The sequence below is a fragment of the Ursus americanus genome, chromosome 1 (genome assembly GCF_024610735.1).
Source record: "Ursus americanus isolate L20-20 chromosome 1, mUrsAme1.1.p, whole genome shotgun sequence".
NCBI lineage: Eukaryota > Metazoa > Chordata > Mammalia > Carnivora > Ursidae > Ursus > Ursus americanus.
Genome location: NC_142127.1, coordinates 31,722,235 through 31,741,462, shown reverse-complemented (window position 1 = coordinate 31,741,462; position 19,228 = coordinate 31,722,235). Strand labels below are relative to the sequence as shown.

At 38.3% G+C, this 19,228-nt stretch overlaps 1 long non-coding RNA gene across 1 annotated transcript in view; it reads left to right on the top strand.

The window, feature by feature from the left end:
* Positions 1–12,191, top strand: part of LOC148110729 (uncharacterized) — a 104,899-nt gene extending 92,708 nt beyond the window's left edge. Inside the window, exon 2 of the long non-coding RNA XR_015723760.1 lies at positions 5,303–12,191. This is a non-coding gene — a long non-coding RNA (uncharacterized LOC148110729). The remainder of the gene's footprint in view (positions 1–5,302) is intronic.
* Positions 12,192–19,228: the final 7,037 nt, after the last annotated feature.

Below are 19,228 nucleotides of genomic sequence, written 5' to 3'. Positions count from 1 at the left end.
GGAGGCAGACTTTTGCCCAAAGCCCCCTAAATTCTCTTATAAGAACACTCGTGATGGCATTAGAGCCCACCTAGATAATCTAGGGCGAGGTTCTCCTCTCAGGACCCTTAACTTCATCACATTTTTTTCCCCCATAAAATATAGTGTTCACTGTTTTGCCATGTAAGGTCACATTCATAGGTTCAGGGATCAGGAAGTAAACACATCTTCAGGGAATCATTTTTCAGCTTACTACAGTTCTGGCCCCCAAAGATTCACATTCATCCCACATGTAAAATATAGGTACTCCATTCTAATATCAAAAGTTGCAATCCATTTCACCATCCACTCAAGCCCCAAATCTCATCTAAATCTCAGTCTCACCATCAAAATCACCTAGACCAGATTTAGGTAAGAATCTGGATATTATTCATCCTGGGGCAAAATTTCTCTCCATGTATGTGTGAAACTAGAAAACAATCTGTTTCTAAACTATGATAGTGGGACAGGTGTAACAGCTATACACATGTTCATTCCAAAAGGGACAAAATGGAAGGAATAAACTTCTAAGTAGTTCAAAGTCCTGAAGGGCAAATTTTTCTAGGTTTCAAGGCCCGGGAATAATCCCTGGTAGCACAACTTGGTAGGCTTCTGCACCTGTGGCTCCATCCTTTGAGTGGTTCTTCCTTTTTCTTGAAGGGTATCACGTTTGCGGCTGCCTAGTTTGATCAGCTTGTTTTCTGCTTGTAGAATTTTAGAGTCCAGCAGCCTTCTTTCATGTTGTCATATCTCTGTCTCTTTCAGGCCAACCTCAGAATTTCTCCTGATATAATCTTCTCAAAAGCTTTGTTGGGTCTTTAGTGTATGTTACAGGTATTCATACCATTAGACAAGAGGGCCTTCCACAGATCTTTCTTGGGTAATCCCATCTTGATGCCTGGCTTCCCTGCCATGATTGATTGGATCCATGAGTCAGGCACCTAATCTCTTCAGCTAAAGGTTGTCCAGCTACATCTTTAGGCTTCTCTCCAGAGCATATTTTTCTAACAAATGAATTTCCCAATTTTGACATCATTTGTATTCAGGATAGGCTGAGAATTTCTCAAATCATCAAGTGCTGGTTCATTTCTGCTAAATAGTTTTTCCCCTTAATTTATCTATTTCCTCTCTAATTTTACTATAAGTAGCAAGAAGAAACCAGACCACATCTTCAACATGTTGTTTGGATATCCAAGTTTATCACTTATAAATTCTGCTTTCCATTAACTGTAGGATGCTATTCAGCCAAGTTTTATGGAACTGTGTAATAGGGATCATTTTTACCCCTCTTTTCAGTAATGTACTCCTCATCTTCTGAATCCTTGCCAGCAGTGCCTTTAATGTCCATATTTCTACCAAATTCTGTTCATGGCGATATGGAGAAACTTTCTCTCTTGTGCCTCTTACTTCCTTCTGAGCCCTCGCAAGCAGTATCTTTAATGTCCGTATTTCTACCAACAGCCTGTTGAAGTCAACTTAGAATTTTTCCGTCATGCACTCATCATCTTCCATCTTTACCCATTATCCAATTCCAAAACACTTTCAAATTTCTAATTATTGTTACAGTAGGCCCTGTGCCTTCTGTTACCAAAATCTATACTAGTTTCCTGGAGTTGCTACAAGAAATTACCACAAACTGGGTGGCTTTAAACTATAGGAATTTATTCTCTTGCAGTTCTGAAGTTTAGCAATCCAAAATCAAGGAACAGCAGGAGCACCTTCCCTATAGAGGCTCTAGGGGAGAATCCGTCATTTATTTTTTCCAGCTTCTGATGGCTGTTGACATTCTTTACTCGTGACCACATCACTCCCATCTCTGCCTCTGTGTTCATATACCCTACTCCTCCTTCGTGCGTCTGTGGATGTTTTTTTTCTGCTTCTCTCTTATAAGGACGTTGTGATGGCATTTAGGGCCCTCCTAGATATAATAAGGTAAGTTCCACCTTTCAATATTCTTTTTTTAAAAAGATTTTATTTATTTATTTGACAGAAAGAGAGAGACAGCCAGCGAGAGAGGGAACACAAGCAGGGGGAGTGGGAGAGGAAGAAGCAGGCTCCCAGTGGAGCAGGGAGCCTGATGTGGGGCTCGATCCCAGGACCCTAGGATCACTCCCTAAGCCGAAGGCAGACGCTTAATGACTGAGCCACCCAGGTGCCGCCCCAACTTTCAATAATCTTAATCACATCTTTTGCCATATAAAGTTACAGATTTTTTTCTTCTTTTTTTGTCGTATAAGGTAATATTCGTAGGTTAGGAATTAGGAAGTGGACAGATGTTGGGACAGCATATTTTCAGCCTACTATACACCATGCAACATTATCACCCTTCAGGGACAAAGGGTTTCTTGTAAGACTGTGCCACCAGAGGTAGATTCAATTCACCTGATCATTAGCTCTTGTTTAGAAAAAAGGTTTTGATTTTGAACCTGGAAGATATTCTACACAGATTTCAATAGAATAGGAGAGAAAGGAAAGCATGGCTTTTATTTCATAGTGAGGTCCGTGCTTATTTATACGGGGAACATATAAGGATTTGAACATCGGGGGCCAATGTAAGGAAGAGGCAGAATTAGGCACACTGTTGCCATGGTGATACAATTAGTATTTCCTTTGACTTCCCTAAGAAACCCTGCAGCCAACTTTTCTACATACAGATATTTAGCACAGTTTGAATCCTCTTCAGTTTCCTTTGTTCAAACAAAACTTATTCCCCTTCTCAGCAGAGAAGCATATATTGAAGTTATTCTGCTTAGCAAAGGCCTTTCTGCTGCTCTGTTCCTCTCTCAACACGTAGGCACATACCCATACACCTGCCTGTCTGGTAATAATCTGCTTGCCTTTAGCTTTCCATCCTTGTAATCCAGTTATTTCAAATAATGGATGCGCATTATAATCCCACACTGAGTTCTTTAAGAATCTAAGTGTCCAGGCTAGCCATGAAACAGCCACTTCAGAATCTCTGGAAGTGAGGTCCAGGCATGAGTGTGTGAACAAGCTGCTCAGGAGACTCTGATGTCCATCATCCTATGAGAATGTTTTGTCCAGTCAACCTTGGGTCACTTTCTTAGGTCATTACTTAATATTCTTTCTCTTCTACTGTTTTTGAACCTGGTTTTCAACCCCAATCACTGGAGTTCTCAAACCAGGTGCCTGCTTCTGCATTAATCACCCCATCTCCAAACATAGTCAGAGTCACAGTTTGGGGTTGAGACTTCAATGTGGGGTTGGGGTGGGCACAATTCAAACCGTAACATCTCCAAATGCCACACCAACAGCATCACTCATTAGTCAACATACAACAGTTGTTGGGCCTACCGTTTTCCCTGCCCTAGAATAAGGATCTAGTTTACCAGATGAAATAGAACACAAAGTGAGTTTTTACCTCAGTCAGCTGAAGCTCTGTCGATAGGGCACTTATATTTAAGATAATTCTGAAGAGGTCAGAATCAGTGGGCTTTCCCAATGCTTTTAGCTAATTATTGGCGGCAATAATTGCTAGACTCTAGTCTTTGAAGATTCTCTAAAGATTTCAGTGAAATCATTAAACTTTAGTTTATTTGAATTCCATAAATAATTAAATACTGTTTTGCAAATCCCCAAGAACTTTTTAAAAATTTCTGTTGGTGCCCTGAATCCACAGAACTCTCCCACAGGGCTTCAGTGTTGACTCCACTTAACTCAAAATTCTAAATATTCCCACCATTGCCAGTCATGTAGAGTACAAATGGACAACAAATTTCACGTTTCTTTGACCCATCCCTACCACTATTCCTCCTTCTCTGGAGCTGGTGGCCATTCACCTACCAGGGGCAAAATCTGATTTATCAAAGCCAAGGATAGTCCCATTACTCCCACTACTGATCTATTTAGAGCTAGGCATATGTCCTAGTTCCAGCCAATAAGAGTCGAGGGGAAGACCATGAAGGGCTTGGGGGAAGTATTTCTAACTCCTGAGAGATAAACATTGAAGACACAGCACTTTTTCTGCCTCTGGACATTGTCACCTCTGAAATATAGTAGGTATATTACTATCAGCCTCAAGCTAAGGCCAACAAATTATGGAAGAAAGAACAAGATAATTTTGAAGTGGCATGGGAGTCCTAACGTAACAGGTCTGAGGCTGCCCTGTATCCTGCCTTCTTAGAATATTAAATTATAGACTGGGTAAGCCAATTTCCTTCATACTTTCTGGGTTTTGTTTGTTTTATGTGGGTTTTGTTTGTTTGTTTTTGCAGCTGATGACATTTTAAATGATTCATTAATTCAATTAACATAAACCTAGGAGCTGCTGTGGGAAGAGAAAGTCTGCTGGGTAGAGGAAATACTGTGAGGACAAGACAAGCCCCCTCTCAGAAAGACTGACATTAAACAGATCAATTTAGTCCTTAAATTTAACTGATTCTTACTGAGAAATACCACAAGATAGAAATACAGAACAAGATAAGAGTATAAAAGAGCGAGGCTTACCTTAGGTAGAACTGAAGTTTGGTGTCAATGAAAGCTTCCCAGAGAAAGTGATTAAGCTTAATAAAAATACTGAGTGTTTTCAGAATTCCTAGTCAAAAGTGATTCTTTTCCTTTCCAGAAACTGTGGTATATTTCTTTTTAACAAAGTGGATCCGCAGAGAGTTCCTAGTGTCCTTCTGTTGTCAAATTCTGAACAAAGATAAGAAGAAGCCAGAGGCATATTTGGAAGGAGTATTCAGGAGCAAGTAATTGGTATTGAGAAGATCTGGGTTGATGTCCTGGCTCTGCCCCTTAACTGGCTGGCACCATAGACCAATTTTAACGCAGCTACAAGCCTTAGTTCTTTATTCTGTAAATGGGGATGAAAGTACTTAGCTTACAGGTTTGTTGTATGGAGTAAATGAAAATAAATATAGAAAGTGCTTAACATAACGGCCAGTATATAGAAAGTGCTCTCTAAATGGGAAAAATTATTATTTCTACTTACTGAGCACCTGTTATTCTAGGTGCATGATACAGTATATCTGTCTCTGAATATGGAATGTTTTGGTACAGAAATCCTTTGAGATAAAAAAGTTGAATGAAAATTACAGTTTTCCCTAACTCCCTCTACTGATCTTACCATATTATTTTTTAGCACTAACCTGGTGTTGCTATCATTCAAACATGATTAGCAGGCAGGGGGAAAAAATGACCTATATGCAGAAACTTGAGGGGAAGAGAAATGAAGAGAAATGAAACAGAAAAGTACACTGAGATCATGTAAGTAATTATCATAGGAAAGAGAGGAAATGTTTTGACAAATGGTCTTCTGTAGTTTCAGAACATCGCCATACTCCAGTGCTGGCCAAGCTTGAGGAAGCCCATCACACCCAAACTGTCTCACAATCACAACTAAAAACTAGACAGAGTACAGGAAGCAACTACCCCAACACGGAGGAGTTAACTCACGGAGAGACTGAGAAGAGGCCAGATTTGAAGAACAACAGTTAGGAGGTGAGGATCTAGCTATGAGTGAGGGGGATAGGATTGAGCAAATGTAAAAAAAATTAAATTAAAAACAGTTGAAAAAGTGATTAAGAGACTGGAAAGCAGGTAATAGTTATCTAACAAAATGAAGCCTGTATAATCTACAGATACTTGGAAGAAACGTAAACTATTTTTAAAATATTTAAGGGTAAAAGTACCAGAAAACTTTCCTGAAATGAAGGAAGTTTAGAAGTGAGGGTTAAAGAATATAATAGGAACAGGAAAATTCACACAAATCGATCAAAACCAAGATATCATTGTGGTAAAAATTTTTGAACTGCAAAGATTAGGAGAGACTCAGGGCATCTCAGCAGAAATAAAAGGTGTCATTTAAAGGAGAGGAAAGATCTAATTGACTTCAGACTTGCCAAAAGATAGAATTATTTATAAAACTGTGAGGAAAAAATATGTGATAGAAATATGTTATATTCTGGCTATACTGTCCTTCAGAGAAACATACCTTAATCTGAGCCCTGAGGAAATGTGGGATCTCTGTGCCCTTAGAGAAACACTATTGGATAAATGAAAGACAATGAAGGATATATCAAATGTAGTTACTCAGAAATGAAGATAAGAGGTAAGCACAACATCTACTTACATATTATGCAAGGACAAAATAACTGCTGGAAATAAGTTTGAAGAATAATGATGTTCCTAATCTTGACAATGTAAAATAATAAGACGTTTGAAAAAATCCGGAAGATGCATGTGAAAAAGACTAAGTATGCCAAATTTCTAATTTTAATATCAGAGTCAGAAGATGTTGATATCCAAAGTGGGAAAATGCAGTTTGAAAAAAAAAAAAAAACCAGTAGCAATACGTTAAGTATTCTTTATCATTTTATCTTTTCTTGTACTTTAGATAGCATTTTAAGAAATAATATATGGGTTGTTAAAAATTTATTTAAAGTTCAGCAATTCTTTTACTCTCTTTTATTTGTTGATGATAAATTGAAAAAAATAAAAGGAATAAAATAATATTTTAATTAAAATTGGTGAGAGTATGATCCCATTTGGTAAAGTTTTTTCATTGGTATGAAATTTATGCATCCATCCATTCACTCACCTAGTACTTATCTACCTACCTATTCTTCTATTCTTATTATTAATAAATACACTTATGAGTGGATGACATCATAATTACATAAATGAAGAAGAGTCTTTACTTTAGGAGGGTTAAGGAGACCTCCAAAGAGGTCTTCAGCATTGCTTTATTCCGACAGCACAAAGTACTTAATACATCAACCAATATTTAATAGATATTTAATAGAATCTCTTAAATATCCAAGAAACTTTATGGGTGTTCTATAAATATCAGAATAGAAAAAGAAGCATTCACTTCCTTATTTTGTGTTCTAAAAAATGTTTTATGGCCCAAAGTTTGCAAATAACGGAAGAATGATTTTATATATATAAATTCTAAATCCAAGTGATTTGTGATTTTGGAATTATGGAAGACCGAACTATATGGAAACATTTGCTTCAGGAATGTCACATCTGGCCCTCCCTTGCTAACTGTGCCTATGCTGTTGGGAATGGTGCCTTGATGTTCTCTGGAAGGATAATCAGGTTCAGTGAGGTAACTGTAGAATGTACCTTACCTCTTCTGTAATTTCTTTAAGACCCCCTATTATTACTAATCTTTTATCATTTTTTTTTCAATTTGAATGGTGGAAATTGAATTTGTTTTTTATGAAGTTATTTATTTTGTTGAAAGGTAGTACATGTACTGAAAACACTTTTAAAGAACACAAAAACAAATACATTGATAAATAATTACTCTTTCCCACTTAAGACTCTGAGTTTCTTAATGGCAACCATGGTTAGTATATTCCTTATGCTTTTTTTCTGAAAAAGTTCTTTGCTTCTTTAATGTTTATATATTCTTAAACATATAATGCACACATACTCCAAAAATATAAATCAGAGCATCTATTTGCACTGCTCTGAATTTTGATTTTTTTCATTAAAAATATACCTGAGAGTTCTCTCCTCAATCGGCTTGTACAGAGAATTATGACGTCATTCCTTTAATGGCTGCATCTTACTCTATTCAGTGCTTGTACTATAAGGAATTGAAACAAGCTCTTTGTTGGAGGACATATTTTGTCCTCAGTTTTTTGGTTATTCCAAATTTTGAAGCAGTGAACATCCTTGCATGTATCCTTGCACACATGTATGTGTGGGAAGATATCCAAATCAGGAGCCACTTATTTACCTATTTCTTGTGGGGATGGCAGTGCATAGACTGCAAGGCTGTCCTCAGTGGCTACAAGACAAGTAAGACAATCTCCTAGAGAGGAAATGTTTTCTAGGTTCTAAGGTTGAAGCAGTTAAGACGTTAATGTCTTAACTAAGACATTAACTAATGTCTAACATCATTTATGATGTCATTAATAGTGAGTGTTTGAGGTGGCCTGTTTTCTCTGTGGCTTTCCTAATATTCAACATACAATCCTATGTAAATGGTGGCTCCTGGGGGTGTGCAATCTGGAAAACAAGGCGGCCCTGATTTCTAAAAACTATAGTTTTTAGACTGAGTTAGTAGACTATTAAGTAAAAAGTAGTAGTATCCTTTTTTCATTTTAATTTGCATCCACCTAATTTTAAGGGTGTCCCAGCATGTTTTTATGTTAATAATCCACTTCTTGGTGTGTATGTGTGAGTGTGTATATAGTTTTATTCATGATGTTTGCCTATTTATTTTCCTATGGCTTATAGGTCAAAACTCTTTATATGTTAAAGATTTAAAGATTAAAAATAATCATTATTTTAAATGTGCTGCATTTTATTTTTTCAGTTGCGTGTCACTCTTGATCATGAAAAATTTAATACAGTTTGAGTTGAGCATCTTTAATATAAAGACCTTTTCCATTCTATGGTAACAAGAAATCATCCATGGTTTCTTTTTCATCCTTTTTAGCTTTTGAAAAGTAATTTATTTTTTTTTAATTTTTATTATTATTTTTATTATTATATTCAATTAGCCAGCATATAGTACATCATTAGCTTTTGATGTAGTGTTCAATGATTCATTAGTTGCATATAACACCCAGTGCTCACCACCACGTGTGCCCTCCTTAATACCCATCACCCAGTTACCCCATCCCCCCACCGACCTCCCCTAGAGCAACCCTCAGTTTGTTTCCCAGAGTCACAAGTCTCTCATGGTTTGTCTCCCTCTCTGATTTCTTCCCATTCAGCTTTCCCTCCCTTCCCCTGTGGTCCTTCACACTGTTATTCCTTATGTTCCACATATGAGTGAAACCATATGATAATTGTTTTTCTCTGACTGACTTATTTCACTTAGCATAATACCCTCCAGTTCTATCCACGTCGATGCAAATAGTGGGTATTCATCCTTTCTGATGGCTGAGTTGTATATATGAACCACATCTTCCTTATCCATTCATCTGTTGAAGGGTATCTTGGCTCCTTCCACAGTTTGGCTATTGTGGACACTGCTGCTATAAATGTTGGGGTGCATGTGTCCCTTCTTTTCGCTACATCTGTATCTTTGGGGTGAATACCTAGTAGTGCAATTGCTGGGTCGTAGGGTAGCTCTATTTTCAACTTTTTGAGAAATCTCTGTTTTCCAGAGTGGCTGTTCCAGCTTGCATTCCCACCAACAGTATAAGAGGGTTCCCCTTTCTCCACATCCTTGCCAACATTTGTTGTTTCCTGTCTTGTTAATTTTAGCCATTCTAACTGGTGTAAGATGGTATCTCATTGTGGTTTTGATTTGTATTTCCCTGTTAGCTAGTGATGTTGAACATTTTTTTCATGTGTCTGTTAGCCATTTGTATGTCTTCTTTGGAGAAGTGTCTGTTCATGTCTTCTTCCCATTTCTTGACTGGATTATTTGTTGTTTTTTTTTTTTTTTTTGGATGTTGAGTTTGAGAAGTTCTTTATAGATCTTGGATACCAGCCCTTTATCCATGATGTCATTTGCAAATATCTTCTCCCATTCCGTGGGTTGCCGCTTAGTTTTGTTGACTGTTTCCTTTACTGTGCAAAAACATTTTATCTTGATGAAGTCCCAAAAGTTCATTTTTGCTTTTGTTTCCCTTGCCCTTATAGACATGTCTTGAAAGAGGTAGCTGTGGCCAATGTCGAAGAGGGTACTGCCTATGTTTTCCTCTATGATTTTGATGGATTCCTGTCTCACATGGAGGTCTTTCATCCATTTTGAGTTTATCTTTGTGTATGGTGTAAGAGAATGGTCCAGTTTCATCCTTCTGCATGTGGCTGTCCAATTTTCCCAGCAACATTTATTGAAGAGACTGTCTTTTCTCCATTGGATATTCTTTCCTGATTTGTCAAAGATTAGTTGACCATAGAGTTGAGGGTCCATTTCTGGGGTCTCTTTCTGTTCCATTGATCCATGTGTCTGTTTTTGTGCCAATACCATGCTGTCTTGGTGATCACAGCTTTGTAATATAGCTTGAAGTCAGGCATTGTGATGACCCCAGCTTTGGTTTTCTTTTTCAACAATTACTTTGAAAAGTAATTTAAAGAATGGAGTCGATATCCAACTTTTTCTTTTTACTCCAAATGGCTTGTTATTTTGATACCATTTATTGAATAACTTATATTTTCTTGCTGACTAGAAGTGCACTTTTCTTGTATGCTAGATTCCCATGGGTGTTGAGTTGGTAACATCTTTATAACTGAATTAGAAGGGCAAGTTAGGTACAAAATATATACAAAATAGGGGGAAGGGAGAATAAAGGATTCTTTTGGGGATATGTTCATTTGAATTATATTTAAAGCAAACAGGTGAAGACATTCACAAGGTGATTGGGATTTCTGTGTTCAGCCTCATTTTAAATCAGACCCTCACAGGAATTTAGCTGCCATTGGTTGCTTGGTCAAACTGGATTGCCTCCAAATATTTTATCTTCTGTGTCATCATGATTTGTCTCTTATGGAAGGGACTTTCAGTCTTGGCTATAACAGTTTAGAAAAACAAGATGGTTCTAACTCCAAGCGAGTGGGCAGATAATTCATCTATGACCTTTTATATTTTGATTTTATGTAAAGAGGTATACAGAAATGTGCCTTTTATGAATAGACAATTCCAGTAGCTTTGTTATTAATAGGATAGCTATATTTAATGGTAAAATGGCTGAATTCTTTTTGATGTCTTCAATTGTTCCATGTAAATAACCTGTCCAGGAGGTAGCTCTTCATGGAGAATCTGTGTAAACAGTTGTCCTTTTATAAACTCATATTAATTTTCAGAATTGAAAGACTAAGTTTTCACAAATTTATTTGTATAAAATTAGCAATGAGACTGGCCTTAGGAAAAAACATTAGGAACTTTGGCCAAGAATCCTTTTGGAAAAAAAACATTCCCTGAAGAAACCAAAAAGGTTATTGACTGTCTACTTCCAATTTAATTATGACCAAGTCAGAACATTGGATGATTGTAATCTTCTGAAGCCTTTTCATTTTTAGTTAACGTTCAGCTGAATCTTTCTTCTGTGTTTCCCCTGTCCGTTATGAGGTACAATCTAATATCCAGCCAATTCATTTCTAAATTTTAATTAGATTACCACCTGTCCTTATCACATTTATATGAGTCATTTTAGAATGGATGTGTACATGCTGAGCCAATTTGTATGAGAGATAATAGTATGCAATAATGAAGATGTAGGGTATTGCTAGGTTATAATTCTCACTTCTACTCAAATTTTCCAGGCATCTAGGTTTTATGACTGGATTTTAGATTCATCCAGGAGGAATCCCAATACTTGGAAATTATTTGAACCTAAGTATATGATAGAATGAGGTGGAATGAATTATGGACAAAACCCTCATCTAGTGTCCAGAAGGCTAGTCCCTTGGCAAAACACTAGAAGATTATGGATAAACTCAGAATGAAACATGTTTAGGTCATTATTTTCAAGGCACTAACAAAAGAAAACATTTTAACAGGAGAATGGCTTTAGGAGCTCAGACACAGAATTCTAAAAGGAGTGTAAAATATTAAATGTGAAACTGGTATACACAGTCTGGAACATAACGGAATTTATAGATTTGTAACTTAAAGTGGGTCTTCTTTCCTGGATATATTTATATTGGCCCCCACGATGCTAACTGAATACCTACGCCTTGGCACACTGTCCAAGAGAGCCTATATGAAGATCTTTAAGAACAATGTGAAATAATGCAGCCTAAACTTGTAATGCTAACGCTAGTGGCAGCAGCCAACAGAGCAATTGGACCTGTATCCAATAGTATACCTTTAAGGTAGTTTCCAGTCATGAGGTTTTATCATCTCAGGAAATGAGGTGATTTTCTGAACAGACTTCTTATGGGCCAAATAGGTGAAACTCCAAACTTCCAAACAACAGCAGTGTCTAAAAATTGTGTTGTCTGAAATTCAAAACCCTCAAATTCTTGATGAGACCTACCACTGTGGCAGGTTCATGGAAGGTTCCCAGAGTAGACAGTGCAATGTATACTTTCATTATAGTTATAGGACTTGGATCCTTGGTGAGCTAGGCTTGGACACACGAATTCCTTTTGAACATCTGCCTGAAGGTGTAGGCTACCACAGAACTGATACCATTTAAAAATTTTTGCCACTTTGAAACTTTCTCCTAGGACCATATTCTCAAGTTTTTTACCACTCCCGGAGTGAGGAAAAGCCCAGAAAATCTCACCCATATTCTCAAGTTTTTTACCACTCCCGGAGTGAGGAAAAGCCCAAAAAATCTCACCCGGAGAAAATACAAAAGAAACAGCCATTTTTGCCCAGTACTTACAGTATTTAAAGAAACGCGTCCCTCTCTAGGCCTCCCTGGAGGGTTTTTATTTTGTTTTTATTTTTTTTTCTAAGCAAATGCCAACTCTGAAGTTGGTTGTGATTACAAGTTATACTAGGTCATCTGCAAGAGGCCATGCTTCACTCTATTTGTGAGTCAGTTGCTACCTGCACGGTCAGAATCATCCCCTTTTCCTCAAGTCTTTGGTGGGTGAGGGCATGGTCACCATGGTAGGACTTTCCTGGCTGAGGTCTGAGTAACCACTGTTGAGAATTCTCCCTGGGGTAACATGGATTTGGAGAGCCAGAGGGCAAGCCATAGCGGAGTCTGTGAACAAAGTTTTAGATTTCTAAGAAGACACAACACAAGCACCAATCCCAAAGGGCCAGTGGCCAGATCCAGTTCTAGCTGAAGATCTAAGACTTTAAGGCCAGACAGAACTCAGATCAGAGTAGCAGCTTGTTGAGACCCAGAGTTTTGTTGTTGTTGTTTTTCCCAGGTTAAAAACTTTCTGTTTGGAAGAAAACAAAACCAAAAACCAGTCTAAAAAGAAAACAAAAAAAACAAAGGTCAGGGGAAGAACACTGTAGAAAGTCAAGCCACTGATCTCCAGCAGATCACAAAGAGCCAACACTGAAGCTGGCCCAAGCACATCCTCATCTTGGTGCTGCACTTGTCTTCCTGACCCAGATCTCATTGGCTCCGACAGAGCTGATCCCCCAGCTCACTTTCTGGCTGTGCTTTGATTCCAGATAGATGGCTCTTGTGGTACCATCTTTCATCACAGCACAGTTTCCCGTCTTCTCTCCAAGCTTCAAATCTCTGGGCTGGAGCCTCTTCCAGCATGGCAGGCAAGTGTTCAGGAGAGGATGGGGATGCTGGTCTCATGGGTGACTTAAGCTTATTCATCGTTGTCAGATCCCTCATGATCTGTTCATCTGTTGACAAGTAGATTAGCTGCACAGGAGCCAGTTTTCTTCTTTTGTCCCGAGCAATTATTGCATGGAGCTTTGGGGGTCTGTGGCTGATACTTATCTGTTACTTTCAGCGTTGGGGGTGAGGGGAGGTTGGACTTGTTTAAGGTCTTCATGACAATGCCAAGCAGGCCTGCTATGGCCTGATTGTACAAAGGTCAGGATGAATAGGGTAGGTTTTTAAAATATAATAATAATAATAATAATAACCACACTGTAATAGGTTATTATTTGACAAACATTTTTCCAAGCAATTATTACATAAATATACTTCATTTAATCTTCACAACAATGCTCTGAGGCTGGTACTATTAGCATCCCTCATTTACAGATTCATACAGAGGCTTAAAAAGAGGCAGAGTCAGATCCCGTCAAAATGCCTGGAGTATGTACTTTTAACCACTGTGCTATACTGCCTCCCGTTCATTGCCGAGGTAACGGATAGTGGGGATCTCACAGAGAATGGGTATGCATTAGTGGGTTTTGGTGGTCAGTTCGAGGTAACTTTATCAGTTGCTTCTGAACAGACTGGATAATATCCCCTCAAAAGCTTCACTGCAAAGAAATGTCTGTGAAGTAGTTAGCATGGGGCTGCCATTTATAAAATGCACTTTCTGGAGAGTTAGGTTACTAAGCAGAGCACAGGAAACTGGCCCAACTAGACCACTGGAAGCATTGCCTTGTGTATCCAAATCAAGTCCTTAAAAAGTCTGAATTGTTTCTCTTTATTGAACTGTTCTTTCGTTCATTTGAGGAGAGATCTATGTCACTTTCATTCATTCAACAATGTACATTGAGCCTCACTCTGTACCTGCAGTATTCAGGATTTGGGGATAAAAAATGGAAGATGAGTCCCTACCCTCATGTAACTTAAACAGAAGTGAGAGAGAGATGCCATCAAACAACAGGATGCTTCCTTAAAAAATATAAGTGCAGGGGTGCGTGGGTGGCTCAATCAGTTAAGTGTCTGACTCTGGATTTCGGCTCAGGTCATGATCTCAGGGTTGTGGGGTCAAGCACTCAGCACAGAGTCTGCTTGAGTTTCTCCCTGTGCCCCTCCCGCTCGTGCTCTTTCTCTCTTTCTCAAATAAATAAATAAATCTTTTTAAAAAATTAATAAAAATGTAAGTGTAAACTCGAATGAGATCACCAGAGAAGTGGTACAGCGGGCTTTTTGGGGGAGTCAAGGAAGCCTTCTCAGAAGAGGCAGCATTTTAACAGAGGCTTGCAGAAGCAATGACTGTCAGGCACACAGGCAGGGGAGGCTGTTCCAGGGAGAGCATGTGTAAAGGCAGGGTGCCAGCACAGAGCTTGGTGCATTCAGAGAACTCTAAGTAGTTCAATATTGCTGGCTTGCAAAGAGCAAGGCAGGAAATGACAGATGAGACTTGACATTTAGGCAGTGGCCAGATCTGAAAGTTCTTTGTATGCCAAGGAAAGGAGTTTACAGTTTACTCTGTAGACACTAGGGAAGCACTTTAAGGGTTTTAAGCCAAGGTTTCACGGTTAGATTTTTCATATTGGAACCATCACTCTGGCAGCAAGTATAGAAGATGGATTGGAGGGAGCTGATACTAGAGGCAGGGGGCCAGGAGGATTGTTAGGCTGCCCTACTTCGGGGTGTTTCCTGGCACTGGGAATAGCAATAGCCTAGAGCTTTCACAGTGGGTTGGGTCAGACCTCACGGAATTGCAGAGATCGGTGTCAGGGAGGAGCAGAGAGGTACAAGGAAACAATGGTGACTCAGTCTGAGCAAGGTGTGCAGTGTAATAGGCAGAGTAGGGAATTTGAGCCAAATGTATCTGCAATGTGGAAAGTCTTCTCAGTCATCCCCACACATTCAGATGACTGCAGAGTCATCCTCAAATGTACAATTTCACCTTAGAAGCAGTCATTTTCATCATGGTGCTACAGATTGCATATGGAGGCCAGACTGACTCAGTGCAGGTTTTTTGTTTTTTTAATTTCAGCAAGTCAGCTCTCTTGGATTGTGTCCAAGCTAAATTTATAAATAAGATCTACATTTCTGGGGGTGTGTTTGTGTTGTGTATTTTAGTGTGAAATGTACTCTTTCTTATTTCAGAGAATTATTGATCAGATTATCTCTAGTTTTGTAGTATTTATGCTACAGTTTCCCTGAGTTGGTTGACAGGAGGTTTATTCCTCTCTTCTCTTAGAGGACTTTTTTTGTACACACCTACACACGATATACCCACACACATCTCAAAAATACAACTGGGGCTAGAGAGTATAATGCTAAGTGAAATCAGTCAGTCAGAGAAAGACAAATACCATATGATTTCACTCATATGTGGAATTTAAGAAACAAAACAAATGAACGAAGGAAAAAAGACAAGGCAGAGACAAATCAAGAAACAGACTCTCAACTACAGAGAGCAAACTGATGGTTACCAGAGGGGAAGGAGGATGGGTGAATTGGGGATGGGGATTAAGCATACACTTATAAAGAGCACTGGGTAATGGATAGAATTGTTGAATCACTGTATTGTACACCTAAAACTAATGTAACACTTCATGTAAACTATACTGGAATTAAAAAACTTAATAAAAACTTTTTAAAATTATATCCGCACATATAAAAGATAAAATGTCTGTGGGCTTTCTACAGTCTCTGGAAGGCAAGGCCTTGATTTGCTGACCTTAAGGCATAACTTAAAATTCTTCCTTTCTAATGAGAATAATTCTTCCAAAATACTTAGAATATAAGGCTTATTTTCATGCCAATCTCATTCCATTTGTATTTGTGCTGTATTTTTTACTTGTCATCTTAAAATAATACTTCTGCCAGAGGAGTCAGTATTAAAATAAATGCCATCAATAAATGCACTTGAAAGGTGCTGGGACCCTGACTGATTTTTTTACAGGAGTCATTCCATTAGCATCTGACCCGATGCAGCTAAATCTGCATTGGCCCCCCCAACTGCCTGTTACTTTAGAGGTGGTACTATTAATTGGAAGATTTCTCCTGAGCAGTGTGCGTTGTCTTGATGCTTTTACACTTGGGTTCTGTGTATCTGTGGGCACACGCATGGGCCACATAAGAACTTCTGTAATCTAGACAGCTGCCATGTTCTATTTTCATGTTACTAATTACACACTCAGGCATCTCCCCTAATAAAACGAGCCCATCTGCAATGAGGTGAGCAAAATGGAAAACATATAGGATGGCTGGGCGCCAGGAAGCTTATATATACATTCCAGTAAGCTAATGCCTCACGTACGGTATTGTGTTGGCTGTCACAACTCATGAACCTCAATTGACATCACCTGGTACCATTTTTTCCTAATGTTCTACGTCATTCATTGTCTTCAAAGCTAATCTGAACTTGTGGTAATTTTGCCATGTAATCATTTCAGATGAGTGAGACGTGCATGTGACCAGTGTAGGGTGGGGGGAATTTATTAGATAAAGGAAGTAATGTGATTCTGATTTATACTGACTACCAGAGAACTGTAAGTAGAGATTTTAGGGTTAGACTCTTGGGGGGGGTTCACATTCCCCCCACTTATTAACTACATGACCTTGAGCATGTTGTTTAACCTTTTTGCGCCTCAGGTTTCTTGTTCATAAAAATAGAGGTAAAATAGATGCTTTGTAGTAGGTTATTATGAGGACTAAGAAAATACATGTAAAGTGTCTGTCATGGAGTTTAAGTGTTTAATACATATTTTCTCTCAGCACTCAAGTATCAGTGTTTGATTATCCTTTGGCCCTTTGTGAACACTAATGCTGCTTAGTTTTTGTAGGCTGATTAATAGTCTGGTTTATTAGAGATCATGAAGGTGGAAAAGCTATCTTCCAGAGAGGGTTATTTGAATGAACCTGACTGAAATAGTGTCTTCCCCACCCCAGACAAACCCCAAAACCCTGCCTGAAATGTACTACTCATTTGTGCTTTTAACAGCCAGTGGATGCTGATAGAAAACACGTAAAATATAAGATCTGTGCAAAAAACAGCTATTCTTACAACACCAGAAGTTGACGGTAATTGTAATGGAGAAGTAGAGCTCGGAATTCTTCTGAAGCACCTTGTAAATATGCAATTAACTGTTCTGAAACTCATAAAGTCATCATAAAGCACATCCTGCAAGTGTGAGAAAAAGAACATATAAATACTAAATAATTATTCCCAGGTCAGAGTGATTTTTTTTTCCAAAGCTGCAAATGCTAGCAGATCATAAGGAATTTATCTATTCACTAAAGAATGTTTTTACAAATGAACTAATTCCAGATAGACATAACTCAATTCAGATGACTGAAACGAAGTAAAAGTTTTCCTGCTGCATCTAAGTAGAGGATTTAATTTTGTTTTCAGGTGTTGTGGACTGTGTTGTAATTATTTTTCTATTCCTCATTTCACATAGTGCTTTTCAGAATTTTAGTAGCCGTCCTAGAAGAAAGCTGAGACTAAATTTTGCATAACAATGTTGCGCAAACTTGTTGTATGTGTTCTAGAAATAAAAACTGGTATCTGACCATATGCCCCTGATCAGAAGGCTTGAGAGTGAGCCGCTGCTAATGCATACGGAGCACAGTGATAGACCTCCATCTCCTTTGCCCCCTCCGAGGTAACAGTTGCTACAAACGTGGTCTCTTTCATTTGGCATTTCTTTTCCACTTCCTCTACTACTTGAATTTGCATATTTGTATCTAGCTATAAAGTCATCTGGTTCATGTTCATTCATGGATTATATGACTGAGCAGCAAGCAGTTCAAGTTTCTTATTATCTCTGCCGTCCTGTGATTTTACAGTCTTTTCACTCCTAATGTTTTTGTATTTTGTCTGTATTTGGCTTGGTCAAACATGTCTGAAATTTGTTAGCATTATTGTCCTTTCCAAAGAATGTGATCTGGGTATGATCAAGCTATCTGTCGGTGTTTTCTATTAGTAATAATAATGAAAATGCCATTATAGACATGTCTGAAGATTAAAGGAGATAATGTATATAATGACTTACATGAAATGAACACTTAATGAAGTTCGGCTCCTTTTAGTAGTAGTAGCGTACCTCCGACGTTATTCATGCCCTACAGTTTCAACGCTCTCAGTGATGCAACGCTTTAAAGTTTCTAAAGCCCTTTCACAGATTTATTGCACAGTAGCCTTCTGCTATGTAGTGAATGGTTGTGCCTGCCCCCCCATTCATATGTTAAAATTCTAATCCCCAATGTGATGGTATTTGAAGATGGTGCCTTTGGGAGATGTTGGATCATGAAGGTGGAGCTCGTGATGGAATTAATGTCCGTCTATGAAGAGATACCAGAGAGCTTGCTTTCTCCCAATCTCTCTCCCTCTCTCTCTCTCTCTCTCTCTTTCTGCCATGTAAGGGTATATGAGAAGACAGCCTTCTGCAAGCCAGATAGAGGGTCCTCACCAGGAACTGAATTGACTGGCACCTTGATCTTCGATTTTCCCATCTCCATAAGCATGAAAATATGTTTCTGTTGTTCACACCACCTAGTCTACCTATGGCCTTCTGTTATAGTATAAGCCTGAACTGACTGACACATTCAGATTAGGCAGTATTAGTTCCATTTTTCAGATGAAAGAAATTAACAAAAGTTACTAGGACAATAGGATTTTTGTGAAAGAATTATTATTATTGAAGTATATAGGAGTAGGTGATGATCTTTCTAGGAGCATTAACACCCTGACAGACTAGTCATCATGCTGTTTAATGAACAATAGTAATGTTGTCCCTTAAAAATAAAGAAATAAAGAAGAAAAAACAGTATTTGAGGACAGAGGTAATAAAGGCTTAGGAGGATAAACGGGATAATGTTTGAACAATAAAATCACCCATCTATTTGTGCAGTCTTTCCATTTTATTTCATTTAGCATAGAGGTAAGAAAAGGAAATTCAAGGAAAAGTGCTTTAATCATTGAAAATGCCATCCTTCCTCTACACTGTTGAATGATAAGGTGGTTGTCTGGTCCTTCCAAG